Here is a 15721-nt window from a genome sequence, read left to right on the forward strand (position 1 = left end):
TATATTGGGGGTCAGGTGCACAAGGGGAAAAAGGGTATCATGAAAGTTAATGATACTTAATGTGATTTACATTATATTGCAACCACTCTTTTCAACAGCACGTTTTTATTTAGCTTTATTATAATTAGCTTACTCACTATGCTATCTGTTATCAGTTTCAGAGTTGCAACTCTCTAAGAACACTACAGAGCCTGGTTTAAGTCTCAGTTTTTTGTTTTTTTTTAGATGCAAAGCAGCTCATGGACCTGGCTTGTAACTCACTCACTCACGTTTACCAAGATTGTCCACAAGGGGGACCTACTGGCACCCAGCCTAGTGCCACAAGAGCTTTGTGTTGGTGTTATTTGTTCTGTAACTTCAACTTTATTTTTATTCATTTTTTGCAGGGTAGCGTATTCAAACTGCATTCGCATGAATTACGTGGACTTTCTAGCTGAGACAGACGTTCAGACTCTTCAGTGGAAATTGCCTGATGTGAGCTTATTGAGCCCATCAGACAGAGCTACATGCTGCCATCAGTTCAGTTCATTTTTTGTTGACGAATCAAAGCTTGTCGTCTCAACTTGATTTCTGATGTCTAGCTTCTCCAGCGTTCCACCAACCATTAGCCACGTCACTGCAAATCTTAACAACAAAGTCAATAAAAACAACAGTGGAAAAAAGTTAATTCAACTTTAGTTTAATCCATCCACAAAGCTAGCATTAGCTTCATCAGACCTAGCAGAAGCTGAGTCTCCAGACAGATTCGGCAAACAGAAACTGACACATCTGGACAAGAACTGTGGACACCTCAGAGTATTATGAACAGATAGGTTAGTGTTATCATTCCAGTCTAACAGCAACACCTTCCATACATACTGCAGTGAATCACAGCAATGTGTGAAAACCCATTTTCCAAATCAAAAGACATTTTCAGCAAGCACAGAAGGAGTCTGTCACACATGAGTAAGCCACAGCTAAGTTAGAGTAGGACGAAGGTTTGTTTATTTTTTGTCTGTGTGCAGTAATTAAGCATTCAAAAGGGCAAAAACAATATGAATTAGGGCTGCTGTCTACCTGCCGAATTCTGGTTCCTCGGCAGAATCCGACCTCCCTTCTGCCCTTCACATGGTTAATCTTTAATTTGATAGTTTAATTTAATGTTTTAACAAACTAAAGTCTTTTATTCGGGGGCATTCGGGGTATTGAATGCCGTTCAGTCGTAATGATATTTATTACGACAACATTTTAAATACAGTTTTCATTGTCAAGTCTGGAGCAGTAAAACACTTACTATAAGTTCACCACAGATGACATGACATTGCAGTATTACTTTTTCTGAAATTATACTCTTCCTTATCTCTGGGGCCTAAAGTCTGATTCAGATCAAACTTATTCTGGTGACTTAACTTTGTGCGTATAATACACCATATAAAGCATATGTCTCTTTGTTCAACAGGGAGGATTTTAACAGGGGAGTAGCATCTTGGCGATGCTATTTAGACCCTTTCTGAAATTATAGCCCCTTTATCTGTGAAATGCAAAAGCGGCTGTTAATAACAGCAAACGAGCAATAAAATAACCACGAAGACATGCTTTGACACATGGATCGCTGAACATATTTGACTGGTTTACCAGTTTGAATTGAAACAATCTTAAAGAAGGTGATATAAAGTCAGGTTTATTATCACTTTGATTGTTACTCACATCAAAGACAAGCATCTCTGTTTTCTGTTTTTCTGTTTTCATGGTGTTAAATGTCAGACTAAGAGAGTGCTTCTATCCCTGTAAAATTTCTGACCAACACACAAACACCTGCATTTGTAAATTGGTGCACTCTAGCCATCGCGGTGCGAACCCAACCGAACCAAATAGAAGATTTAATATCACAAAAACTTTAGAAAATGGGTATGAAAACATGTTCTTCAGAGATGTTAGCTAGTAGGATTTGCTATCTAAAACTGAACCCAGTGAGGTGCAGGATCAAACAAACACTGATTCTGTTCATCAGTAGGTCTATAGAGATGTGTTATTAGCATGGCATAAAAGGTAGTTGGTCCGTCAGTGACCTAGTTGCTTTTTGTCACTGAGCTAGCTGCATTTTCTAAACAATACGATGTTATTTATTTATTTGTTTTTTTTTATTTTTTGTGGAAACAATAAGTTTTGCCTACCAATTTTGGAGGTGTGGTGCCACCCCTGGCTGTGTAAGAGTGGCAATTTGCATCAACAACACGGTGTGTCCTCTCTGTTTGTGAATTCATTGCAGTTAGGTTTGTGCCACATATGTTGACTAATCTCAGTAAAGTGCAGATTACAGTTTTATTTGGTTTCCATGTAAGTGTTGTTGGTGTTGGTACATTGGTGTTAGTGTTTTTTTTATTATTTTCTTTTTTCTTTTTATCTTTTTTATTTTTTTAATCCTTCCATAAACTGCTTTTCTGCTGCTTTGAGACAACACTAGTTGTAAAAAGTGCTATACAAATAGATGTTGTTGTTGTTGTTACGCTGCTGTTTAAGTTAGTATTTTTAATTTAACATTTAGTTCACTAGGATATTGTTGACTCTATGGTGTGGTGTTGTAACGCTAATGCTTAAGAAAAGCAACAGTTGTGTATTGATACTTATTAATAACAGAGAACCCTATTTCCTGCCGTGTCATTGGGTAAAGGAAGTCATTCCTCCTGAGTCATTTCTTATGCCAACTTGCCTAATTAGTCCTGCACTCACTGGCACTGTAGTAAGTTCTGTGTATGTCCAGACCAGCAGGACGTCCTATGGGCTACTACATACTGGTGCTTCTCATCAATGAGTGTGTTTACATGCACTTAATAATCCGATAACTGCAAAAAATCAGATTTTGTCAGTAATCCGATCAACACGTTTACATGCTCTTGAGTAATCAGATAATGGGAAATTCTAGATCTACATGAGCAGTAATCAGCTTTCTACTTTGCAACCAGCCAATAAACTCACAGAAGAAGATGTGACGTAAACGTTATGTAAAAGTCAAACTTCATGGCGCTGTTTTTTTTAAAACATTGCGCCACTTTAGCTGAAAATATGAGCATACATCATTTAGAAGATGAAGAACATATAAATGCTTTATTTCATGTTTGTTTTCAGTGCTGCTCCAAAAGTGTTTTGCAGCCATCTTGCGACATCCACTGTCTGTTCTCGTGCATGCACAGACTGAGAAATCCGATTGAAATCGGAGTACGAGTATACATGCACTGAGAAATCTGATTACTGAGCTTAAATCCAACTCTCTTTATCGGATTTCTTAATTGGACTTCTAGATTGGAGTATGGTGTTTACATGACCATTTAAATAATTGGATAACTGCAGAAATCCAATTATGATCACATTATTGAGTGCATGTATACGCACTCAATGACACTTTGTGTCCTTGTTATATATAACAAAACTTAGTTTAGAAATGTATTAGTGCTGATGCTTTTTGCTCTTTGGTTGTTGATCAAAACAAGCACATTATGCAATGTGACATATACATTGAAATCTATATTGAAATTTAAATTGTCTCACTGATATACCTCATATTTTTCCAAGGATCTCTCCTTTGCTGTTTTTCAGGGAAACCACCATCAGTAGTCAAAACTAATACCTACAAAGTGCATTCTATCATAGGAAAGTGGGCAGGGAGGGGGAGGAGCTTATATTATAAATGCACACATGCTCAAAAGACTAAATCAATGATAAATTCTAAGAGTTGAGATTTTTGGGGTTCGCTTTGCTAGAGAGCTGCTGCAGCAGGTAATGAAAAAATTCTATTGAGAAGGTAGTATAGTAAACAGAGCTCTGAGTCAGGATAATTTGAACACACAAAATATCAAAAAATATACAAAAATTTAATTGAATCTTAAAAGATTGTGTCAAACCTGAAAATATGTGCATCATTACACGACTAGTAGTAGTAAGGCAGGGTGCAAACATATTCAGCTGAAAAATGTATAGTATCAAATCAAAATTTAGAATTTTTGTATTGTTACACCGCTAATAAACATAATGAATACATAAACACATGTATTCCTACTACATGTAGTTACATTTATATAACATATGTATATATTAAATGCTTTTCTTACATTAATCGTATTAGTATTTCTTCTGGTTTGTACATCATGAAATGTTTACACAATGTAAAGGGCAGTTGGTGTTTTCAAATTATGCAGAAAAAACAAATGTGATAAAAATGGAAATACAAGGTTTTTGGGACATATGTATGAACAGTGTGTGTGTGCCTTTTACTCCACTCTTTGGAACATTATTCCCCTCCTGCACACAGAATATTTCACAGAAACACAGAGAGTGTGATACACACAAAAGAGCCTGTGAGCGAGAGCTTTATGGAAAAGACAGGTTGGGCCTGCAGTCAGTACTCCAGATGCTCTGCCTCTCTCTCTCTCTCTCTCTCTCTCTCTCTCTCTCTCTCTCTCTCTCTCTCTCTGAGACAAAGGTAAAGCCTCACACATCAGGGATAAATAACACATGCGTGACAGTGGTGAGGACATTTTTAGTAGCTTTCATAAGCTTTTCATCATTCTCACAGCTCCCCCTGAAGTGTATTTATAAGATACTTGCTCATTCAAAGGCAGGAAAGCACACACAAACAAGCCCCCCCTTCTGTACCACCACCCTCCTGAATTAGCGTCCTACTGAATTGATGTGACAGCTTGTCGCATTGTGCAGTTTTTCATGTAAAGGCACAGTTGGGCAAAAAATTATTCACACATGCCCTAAACCATGTCAAGTTGTTGAATAATCTCAAATAGACTTGCTTATTATGACACTGTATGACAAGTCAAGTCAAATCAAGTCAAGTAGCCTTTGTTGTCACCCCTCAAGATAACTTGCACACATTGGAACAAAATGTCATACTTCAGGCCCCGTGCTGCCACACACAACAGCAGCACATTACACAGGACAACATAGAGTGCAGATCACAACAGTGTGTATTAAATACATATACATTTATGCTCTTATTACATCTAGGTACTCCCATACATGGATCAGATGTGTGGCATACCGACTACCAAAATGGACAGAAGTACAGACAACCACATAAACAAGTCTACTTCAGATCACTTAGCAGCTCAACACAGTTTCATGCAATTTACACATGCAGAAGTTAGAGATGTAAAAGCCTCCATTACTTGTTAGCTACATTACATTCATAGCTGTAGTGCCAAACCAAAGAAGCAAACATTAGAATTTGCACATTTCTTGGCTGATCAGTTAGGGGTGTTCCTTGAAATGAAGTATGGCATTCACAGATTCTGGTATCTATGGTAAATATATATCAATCTTAGTCAAAAGTCCGCAATTTATCCGCATACTACTTAATACTTCACCACAGTGCAGTACATTCATGCCAAGCTAGGCACAGAAACAGAACAACTGAAACAACAGAAACAGCCGATTCTCTCTTTCTCTCTCCTTCTCTCTCTCGCCAGAGCAGTATCTACAGCATTCTCATATGCTAAAAAAGTCCTCTCTTTCTCGCTGCTTTTACCAATTCAGCTGCATTTGTCATCATGAATTGGTAAGTGCTATTAATGCTTACAATCGCTAAATGAAATTCACTAACCAACATTTTCCTAGTGGTCCTAAATCAGCCTTTCAAAAGCTGACTGAGCTGGTTTAAACATTCACACTAAGAACATTTGACTTGTATTAAAAAGCTAGTTCTGAACTTCCAGATAAATACACCAGCAATGTTGCCATTGCTGATTTCACACAAGATCATTATACCATCCATTGCACCTTTAGGTGATCACTGATATGAGAAAAAAAAAATTGATTAATCAGGAGTGGAAAATATTTGAGTGATTGGAAGATTTGTACTTTACTCAAGTATTATTGAAACTGCATAGGCATAATTATTTTACTCCTTACATTTTATTTTAGACCTTAAAAGAACTTAATTTCAAAGGCAATGATTTTCCTTTCTTCTTATGCCAATTTCTTAAACTCCCATGCATTTGAAAGTATTATTTTTATTTAATATCCAAACAAATTCTTATTAGTATAAAATTAAACTCCCCGGAACTATTCTAATTCATCTTTGTGTGAGGACTAGCACCATCTATTAGTGTCCACACCTCACACCAACAAAAAAATGAAGCATGTCCTGACTCTTCATTTTATCTGTTAAAGTATTTACATTTTACTTTGATATACCTGAGTATAGATATATTTTATGCTTTCTCCCAAGTACATCTTTGGTTACATTTCACTTTTAGCTGAGTAAGATTTTGACATAGTACTCATACTTTTATTAAGTACAGTTTCTTTATACTTTCACTTATCTGCATGTAAAAATATTACATTAATCTTTGCATGTATTATGCACCTGAAGTCAATTAAAGGCTATAATTTAATTCTATTCTTGGGCATTTGCTACTGCTACAATTTTGTGCATTCACTTGAGTTCTTTTAGCTTTAACTCTTACAGCTGATGAACTGCAGCCCACTATTGAGGTATGTGTGCTGTGATTTTGTATTTTTTTGATTGCCACTCTGATCTCAACATATGTCTCAGGACAGGCAGGTTTGGCCAACACAAACATTTCTGGGGGATCCTGTAAAAACACATCATTTGTTTTAGCCGGCTGCATTTGAATATCACAGCATACTCAGTCTTTCTGAGGACACACTCATGAGTATCATATGTAACTTCTTTTTCTCAAGGTAGACTTTTATTGATATTTTTGTACAACTTCAGTACACCCTTTGCGGGCTACCGAGGGCTTCCTGGAGGTTTAATGAATCATGACTGAATGTTGGTTTTGAAGCAAACAGACTAGTTTTATTTCTGCTGATTTAAGGCCATCATTAGTGGAGCTGGTCCCCCAATCGATGGCTCATATGTGGTCAGGTCAGGAAAGTGCATGCTATGTACCTACAGCAGGGAAAGTGGTAGGAACTTTCCACATCTGACCACACTGTACTGCTGTGTCTGACCATACCCACAGCTCATTAAGGTAACTTTATATAGGATATAAGGTTATGTTATTTTACTGTATTAATCTACTGACCACAGTTTAACAGTGGAAAGGCTAATATAGGCCTGCTTCATGCACAGCACTGGGGTATAGAAAGTGTCATTTATGGATTAAACAATCTGATAATTAAACAAGCTGATAGCTCTGACACAAATTGCTTATTATTTCTGATATAATGATATTCAGGTCCTTAAATAAAATGATGCTGATACAGAATATGGTACATTTATCATCCACTTTATTAGAAGTCCCGATCTTTTACACTCACTGACCACTTTATGAGCTTCACTTACCTTATAGCTCTACTTAATAGGTGTAAAATTACATATTGTAGCCCACCTGTTGTCACAGGACCACTGTTGACCAGATGCTATTTGCGTGGTTAACCATTCTTAATATAGCGGTGACACTGTCATGGTTCTGCTGGAAGTTTTGCACACATTGGTGTCACTGCTTGAGATTGAGAGTGGTCCAGCACCCAACAATATCCAGCCAAGAGCGGCTCTTTGGTTAGAAACTGACCATTGATGAAGGATTAGAGGGTGAGTAATGCACACTGTAAGTCAAGAGATGGACTGCAGTTTCTGACCGCACACCAGCACAGTGGAGCTACAGGGTGGAGGTTTTTAACAAAGAGTGTATACTGTATGAAATGAGCGTGTATACTCAGAACAAAAATATACTACTTGTAATGTCTGATTGAGATGGATGTTTCCTCATAGCCGACTGCTATGCCACTACTGATAAATGATTGCCATCTGCTGGGAGGGTCCCGCAACATCACTCAGAGCTTTACAAAGGGTCCAAAAAAGAGCCATGAGCTCAGGATTTGTAACTTAATCCCTCACCAACAGTGAGCCCATAGGACTAATTATGCTTTGGTTTTCATTATATAATATTGGAGATCACCAAAATTCTGTTCTGTTTCATCTCAGGCTGTTTCCATGAGTAGCATAAAACCCTAGCTAAATGCTAACTAAAACCAAATGTTCACCCACATTCACACTTTAACTCTACTCCTCCAGGCCTACAGAAAAAGGATAATCCTTACTGAAGGAAATTAAGAATTAACGATGTGATCACAATTGACTTTGATTAAAACAAACCCTGGTGAGACTGCTATGTTAAGTGCAGTTCATTAGAACAAGTGACGCTGCCATTTGAACCTTGGATCAGACCAAATAAGACCGAGAACGCCTGAAGAAATCCACTTCAAAACAAACTCTGGTACAGTTCATTTGAAATATGAACCAGCATGACTCAGATATTGTCTCAGTTATTGTTGCCAAATGCAAGTCATACAATCTGCCCATTCAATTGTGTTTACGTATTTTTGTACAATGTCTAGTATATCGGTGTGAATGCAAAAGTGAACCAGAACTAAAAAGGGAACCAAAGTACAAATAGAAGAAGGAGAATGGCTCTAGTTTGAGTGCTGTCATCCCCCTTCTCCTCACGTCCAGTCGGCTCCTCCTGTCTGACTAGCATGAACACATGACTCAACCCGGACCAACAGGGGGAGCTACTCAGAATTTAGTGTTCTGGGTGTAACTGCAATGATACAGAATCACAGTAGCTAAGTCCTCCTAAGCCTAAATAAACAAATTAAGAAAACCATGATGGAGGGTTTGGGTTACAGAATAGTTAGAAATAGACACCCATGGGTGGACAAAGTACAAGGCTACTTCTGTGCTTGAGTACAAATAGAAATACTCTTGGTAGAAGTAGAGGTATTCTATCTATATTTTTACTTGAGTAAAAGTACAAAAGTACTTGCTTGTAAATGTAACTAAGCATGAAGAGTAAAAGCAGATATTGTGTCATATTATTTTGATGATTAAGGAAATCAGTGTGACTGCAGACTTGAAAAACTTAAAGGGGAATTCCATCAATATTTCAAAATCTTTGCATAATTAAATCATTGTAAACAAAGTAATTTAAAGTGATATAATAATGACATAAAGGTTCATCTTATACAGATGGTACACATATCACATCACTCAGAGCAAGCAGACCTTGCCCTCTAGCTAGGGTGAGGTCATTGAGTGGCAAGTATCTGGGAGTAATCCGCCTCGGAAAATAACCCCAAATCCATTCACTATCATGATGTTATATCTCTGTTTTTTGGCTTCATAACTCAAAAACTGTCAAAGATACAAGCATGATACACATATCAGAACAATCTGCAAAAATTGACCTAAAATTGCTCCATATCCCAATGTGATATCTTTATTTTGACTCTACATAAACTTTACATGCTGCGTGTGTTTTGGTCCAGGAAAATATCCTGATGTCTCTGTAGGGCGTGTAGAGAGTGATCAGAGCATAGATTGACTGGAGTTGAAGAGATGGAGAGAAGAGGAGAGGAGCCTGACAGTGTCCACATGGTGGTTGTTATGGTAACTGAGGAGGGCAGGGCCGATCAGGGTACAGAGCTGATCCTAGAGAGAGCTCAAACACTTGCAGAGAGCATGCTGTTAGCTCCTTGTAGTTGTTATGGTTATAGAGGAGGGCGGGGCTGATCAGGTTACAGAGAGAGAGAGAGCAGGAGAGCTGTGAGCTCTTACCTACTTCTGCTCAAGTGTATCAGACAATGTGAACTTATTCTAAACAATAATACACACGCTTAAAAAAAATTATTCCGTTTTATCTTTCAAGTTCTTTTGATTTCAAGTATTGTAAATCGCTAATAGTAAATGTCCATGTAAATCTGAATAATAACATTTATTTAAAATGTATATATCATGCCTGCACTAATCCACCCCCATACCATCACAGATGCTGGCTTTTGAACTATGTGCTGATACAAAGCCGGTTGGTCCTTCTCCTCTTTAGCCCAGTGGCATTCATGATCTCCAAAATGAATTTCAAATTTTGATTCGTCGGACCACAGGACACTTTTTCACTTTGCCTCTGCCCATCTTAAATGAGCTTAGGCCCAGAGAAGGCGGTGGTGTTTCTGGATTCTTTTTTTTTTTAGCCTTACACAACTTTACCAGTCTTTTGCTGCCCTGTCCCAGCTTTTTTGAAAGGTGTTGCTGGCATTAAATTCAAAATGGGTATATATTTTTCAATAAAAACAATAAAATTTCTCAGTTTCAACATTTGATATGTTGTCTTTGTACTGTTTTCAATTTAATACAAGGTTTAAATGATTGCACATTATTGCATTTTATTTTCATTTACATTTTGCACAGCGTCCCAACTTTTGGGACAGGGTTCTACATATCAAACATTGACATATCTGAGTAGCGTGTGTGATTGCCTCATGTAAACACTTTGTAATTGTAATTGTACTTGACCAATATACCAAAACAATTATACAAAATTACCTTAGGGTTGTAAGTGTTAATGCTTCTAAAAGCTACCTCACAGAAAATTATTGTAGTGAAATGATTATGAATCTACTGCCTGACGTCCAAGGTTGGTTGGTTTACAGTAGTTTTGAGGCGAAGTTCTAAACTCAGAAGACACATGCAGGTTCAGTGCTTTGGATAATAAATAAAAGGGCTATATTTGTGTTGTAGACATCACAACCGTTGATTCCTATCACCACCACTGTAAAGAAATCCAAGGCAGTGTTTTTTTTTCTACAAAGCACCAATTCACATCAAAACACTGAATACCATTGCTTACATCTCAACTATTGAAAAAAAATGTCCCCTTTAACTGCAATCACTATCAAATACTTTTGTCTTTCACTCATATATAAATAGATAGAATACCTCTATGCAAGTAATATTTCACCAAGAGTATTTTTACTTTTACTCAACTACAGATGAACTTTGTACTTTCCCCTGTGGACACCCCTGCTGTAGTGTTAGTATTGTAACTGGAACAGTTACAGACATTCACTACTTATACCTAAATAAGTGAGGAAATGGATCACCTCTGGCTGATCTACAGTTGCTCAAATTCTTACCAAACTGTCAGATGAATCAGATGATTATCAACAGTATTAGAATTCAGATTAGGATAAGGTTTAGGATAAGGTTTTTCTGAATTTCTGCATAATGAAAAGGTTTAGATGTAAACAAAGCCATTCAGAGTGGTTTGATGTGAAATGCTCCATTCTACAGAAATTTACCAAGCCAGAATTGTTCATGGTCGTGGTTATGCTGTCTGGAGTGTTTACTGTCTCTAAAAGCTCCCTCCTAGAAAATTATTACATGAAACGCTTATGACTATCCTGCCAAATGCCTGAGACATTGCTTAGTCATGATTTTGAGAAGCGTTTGGTCTAAAATGTATTTTTAAACTCATTCATGACAAAGAGGTACATGCAGGGTGTTGTAAGGCAAAAAAAATCCCAAAAGTAAACTTATTTCTTCAGATTTACACCAACTTCACTATTATCAGCATTACGTATAAAAACTCATGTGTAGGTTCTTTTGTCATTTTGGGTAGTAATTAAAATGCCTTTATCGTAAATACAGCCATCACAACCACTGGATCCTATCACCACCACTGTAAAGAATCCTGACTCATTAAGTTTCTTTAGAAGGCAGCATTTCAAATGAAATCACTCTGAATTACTTTGTTTCTCAACAATTTTTTTTTTTTGCAGTTTTGAAAAATTTATGGAATTCCCCTTTAAGGTTAGATGTTATGGTGAGGTTAGAGGTGGAGTGAGTATTAGATTTGTATTTATAGTGAAGTTAAGGTTAGGGTCAGAGTGAATGTTAGGTCTAGGGACAGAAAAAGGATAAGGTGATTTTAAAAGCTATTTATTTTAGTCTAAGTTAAAGACAAGGTAAGACAGCCATTAAAATAAAGGAAACCATTTATTACCATTATTACAATTCCAACTACAGAACAGACAAGCACACATGTGCCCGAATTAGCCAATCATATCTCTGCCAAAGATCAAGGTCAAAACAGTGCCCAGTAAACTAGCTTAACCTCCAACAGGCCAAGCTAAGAAGCTGCTGTGCCATAATCCCCTGCAGGAGCAGTGAGGCACACCCCTTATCTCCGTACCCTCAGCATGGACACTTAAGGTCCAGCACAGACACACACACACAAATCCCCCCCAAAACCCCCCTCCACTTCTCCTTCCTTCTTCTCCTTCTCCTTCTCCTTTTCCCCCTCCTTGCTCTTTTCTCCTGGTTGCCTGGGTGATGCCTAACAAAGCCATCATTTTACCAATTTCCACAGAAACAGGTGCTGGCACAATGGCTGCTTCCTTTGCCGCTGAAAGGGAAGGTTAGTGAGGTTCATGGGAACCCATGAGGACAATCTCGGGCCTGTCTAAGTGTCGTCCTTAGGCCCCGACATAAAAGAAGGCTAATTTGTTGTCGCTGTTTTCCCAGGAGGGGGAGGAGGGGGAGTGAGGGAGGAGGAGGGAACAAAAGTTCCAAAAAAATAAAATAAAAGTCCACACAGACCTTCTGATATCAGGCTGAACAGACATGAAGTGACCTGTGTTTCTGTGTGTGTCTGTGTTTGTGCATGTGTGCATAGTTGTGGGCCAGAATCACAAAGCAGAAAGTGATATGTCAAATGTTGACTCCAAATGTGTTTGAATGCATGCATGTGGCTGTGAGAATATTTCAGTCTGGATGACACACACTACGTCTGCTCTTGTACCAAACTTTCTATCTAAACCCCCCTCCAACCCCTCCCAATCACACCACGTGCCTTTCTCTCCAAAACAAAACGAGGGTGGCTCTCTTGCAGCACTACAAAGCAAACCCTGGCGTTTTGCTCTCCACACTTACTCATGTTCTGTGGAAGCACACACCATCTGAACATCTGACTGTACCACACAAAGGCCTCCGCCTGTAAGGCTTTATATGCTCTTCTGTCTGTTTGCAGCAAGTTCAAGGCCCTGTGTTTAATCACACCACTCCATCAAAAATTTAAGGAAAAGGCCCTTAGGCATTCCTGGATCAACATCAAGGAACTAAAAATTAGCTACACAGACTTTGTCTACTTGCTAATCCTGAACGCTAATGCAAAAAATGCTCTGTATGACAATATGACACATAATTTTTATATATGCATATATATCAAAATAAAATGCCTTTTTTATCTGATCACTTTTGATATCTCTGTTAATTTTATTAATATGAAGAATAAATACTGCCTAAAAATCTCTTAAAAATCTCTTAATGGTTAGGAATAGGAACAATTTCTCCCTCGTACCAAATTGGTTGATTAGCTAAGATAAGTTTGGTGTCTTTAGTTTGCTTCTTTATTTTTTCCGCTGGAGCTACAAGCCCATATGGACAAGAAATACATGCGAGGTGTATTTATGAAGTACATGTGAAAATATATGAAAGTGGCCTAAATATTAAGCAAAATGAAGTTTACATAATAGAATTAAATAAGATGTTTGAAATTAATCTCACATACAAAAAAACTACAAGTATTTAATTTCACCATACAGGCTAATGTAGCAAGCAAGTAATGGAAGATTTACCACCATTTAGCATCTGACTAACTAAATGCCTATAAACATGTATAACATGTAAACTGTAAAAGTGCTATCTACGAAAATGGACAAAGTGTGTCATATAGCTAAAAACGTAGTGCCAGCCATCTTGAATCCTGCATTCTATTCATATTTTTGTCTACAGTGCTGTTAGTTAAACTTGTAAGCTACAATAGCCTCATAGCTACAGTGAAAAACTTAAGAGACCAAACACGTCTTGGATGACCAACTAAGTTACATTTGGAGTGAAGGGGAAAAGTCATTTTAAGTTTTAGTTCATTGAAGTTATGTTGTCATTCTGTAGTTGCCTTACATATCCCATAATCCTTAGGGTCAGCACTGATGCAGATAGGAAAAAAAATAGCAGAAAATGCCAGACAGTGGAAGAGAGAGAGCAGTTTGTATACAAATACAACACTTTTTATTTTGGTAATAAAATGTTCAGTATGCTAGCCTTCTTTAAAGGCTTTTTTCCGGGCAAAAAATGCTAACAGCTAGCAGTAAGCTGTCATATCTTGGCTTTGCAATGACGTGACTTATCACTACCTTTGAAGTGCATCTCAAATGTAGTTTGATGTCAGGTACCGTCATTACAAAATCCAGCTTAGATACAGAGTTCCTAATATGGGCAATGCGCCAACTAGAGAATAACGTACAACTTCAGAAGTCTAATTAGCAAAATAGCACCAAAAAGGACAAAATGCAACTAGAAGTGAGGATGTCAGCTTAGGTTTGTTTGTGTGTAACAGTGAAGCACAGCATTCTCACTTTTTTTCCTACACTGAAAGTCACCGAAGGGTGCTGGCACAGTTTACTGTAAATGAAAGTGCCTTGTTGTTGGCTCTGTTGATATGGTGACATATCTGCTCAGGAGAGGGAGGGGAATGATTTGCTCCCCAGGACTCGGGGGCTTGTTTCCCCTCATGGTGCTGCTGTTTCCCCCTCTGATCCTTTCTGAAACCACATCTTCTATAGTGCTGCACAGGGGCCACCAACCGCACACACTCAAACATTCCACAAAGGCCTGAATAAGATATCCTTACGAGAGAGAGAGAGAGAGAGAGAGAGAGAGAGAGAGACAGAGAGAGAGGACAGAGAGAGAGAGAGAGAGAGAGAGAGAGCATGCAGGCATTGCCGAGCTTGTAAACCGCTCTGTAAACATTCCATTGAGGAGTGGAAGAATGCAGGCCCATAAGAGTGCTATTCAAAGTCAGACAGGCACACACCACAAAGAAATGACACAGAGCAAAACAAAAACAGAAAAAGCAGCCAAACTAGATGTCAGCAGCAACATGTTTCAACCAAAAATGAGGGAACAAAATATCAGAATATTTGCTCCCACTCTCTCTCATTCCTCTACATGTTCCTTATTTTACTTCACAGCTCAGAGCAATTGCATTTTCACACATCGATATTTGTCAATGTTCATAATATTTTGTATAGGCTAGGATGTTATATTACATTATATTACTTTACAGTACATTTAATTTTGTGAGCCCACTCTACATTATCTAAAGATGTTCAAATTATTAATGAACCATCTGGAGGAACACAGTTGATACTCAACAGCTTTAGTATTAGGGTTAGGATTAGGACCTAGGATTAGGATTTTTTTTTTTTTAATTAAAGGACTCCACGGAGTACTCCAAGGAACTCCACACATTTTCCAAGATGTCAGCGTAATTATATTATCACCATGCCACCTGGTTTAATGTGAAATGGTCTATCTAGAGAAACTCACCAGCTCAGATTTATTCACAGTGGTGGTGATAGGAACCAGATGTCAGAAGCGTTTAATGCCTCTAAAAATTACCTCATAGAAAGTTATTATAGGAAATAGTTACATATTTGCTGTACAATGCCTGAAACATTGTTTTACAAAACTTACAAACAGTACCTAGTTTTTTTTTATTTGCCACTATTTTATCATTTTTGGCAACATTACCTTTAATAACTCTAAAGACACGTGCAGGTTCACTGATTGTTTTAGAGAATGAATGAATTGGCTATGGTACCGTTGTAGACATGCAATGGTATTTCCAGCTTGATCTGTTAAATTATTGAATTCATGCTTTTTTTCCTTGAAAACTTCAGTCAAGTGGGGTGTTTTTATAATTTTTTCCCACCAGATGGTGGCAGAGAGGCCTTGGGGCAGTGATGGTCTGCAATGCTAAGCCAAAAAAATGGCCGAAGTGGCTTAACAAGGCCATTACAACAACACACCCCTGACCCCTTGAAACCATAAACATGACCTAGAACTAATGGTCAGAAAGGCCTGTGG

Source organism: Colossoma macropomum, unplaced genomic scaffold, assembly GCF_904425465.1.
Source record: "Colossoma macropomum unplaced genomic scaffold, Colossoma_macropomum, whole genome shotgun sequence".
NCBI lineage: Eukaryota > Metazoa > Chordata > Actinopteri > Characiformes > Serrasalmidae > Colossoma > Colossoma macropomum.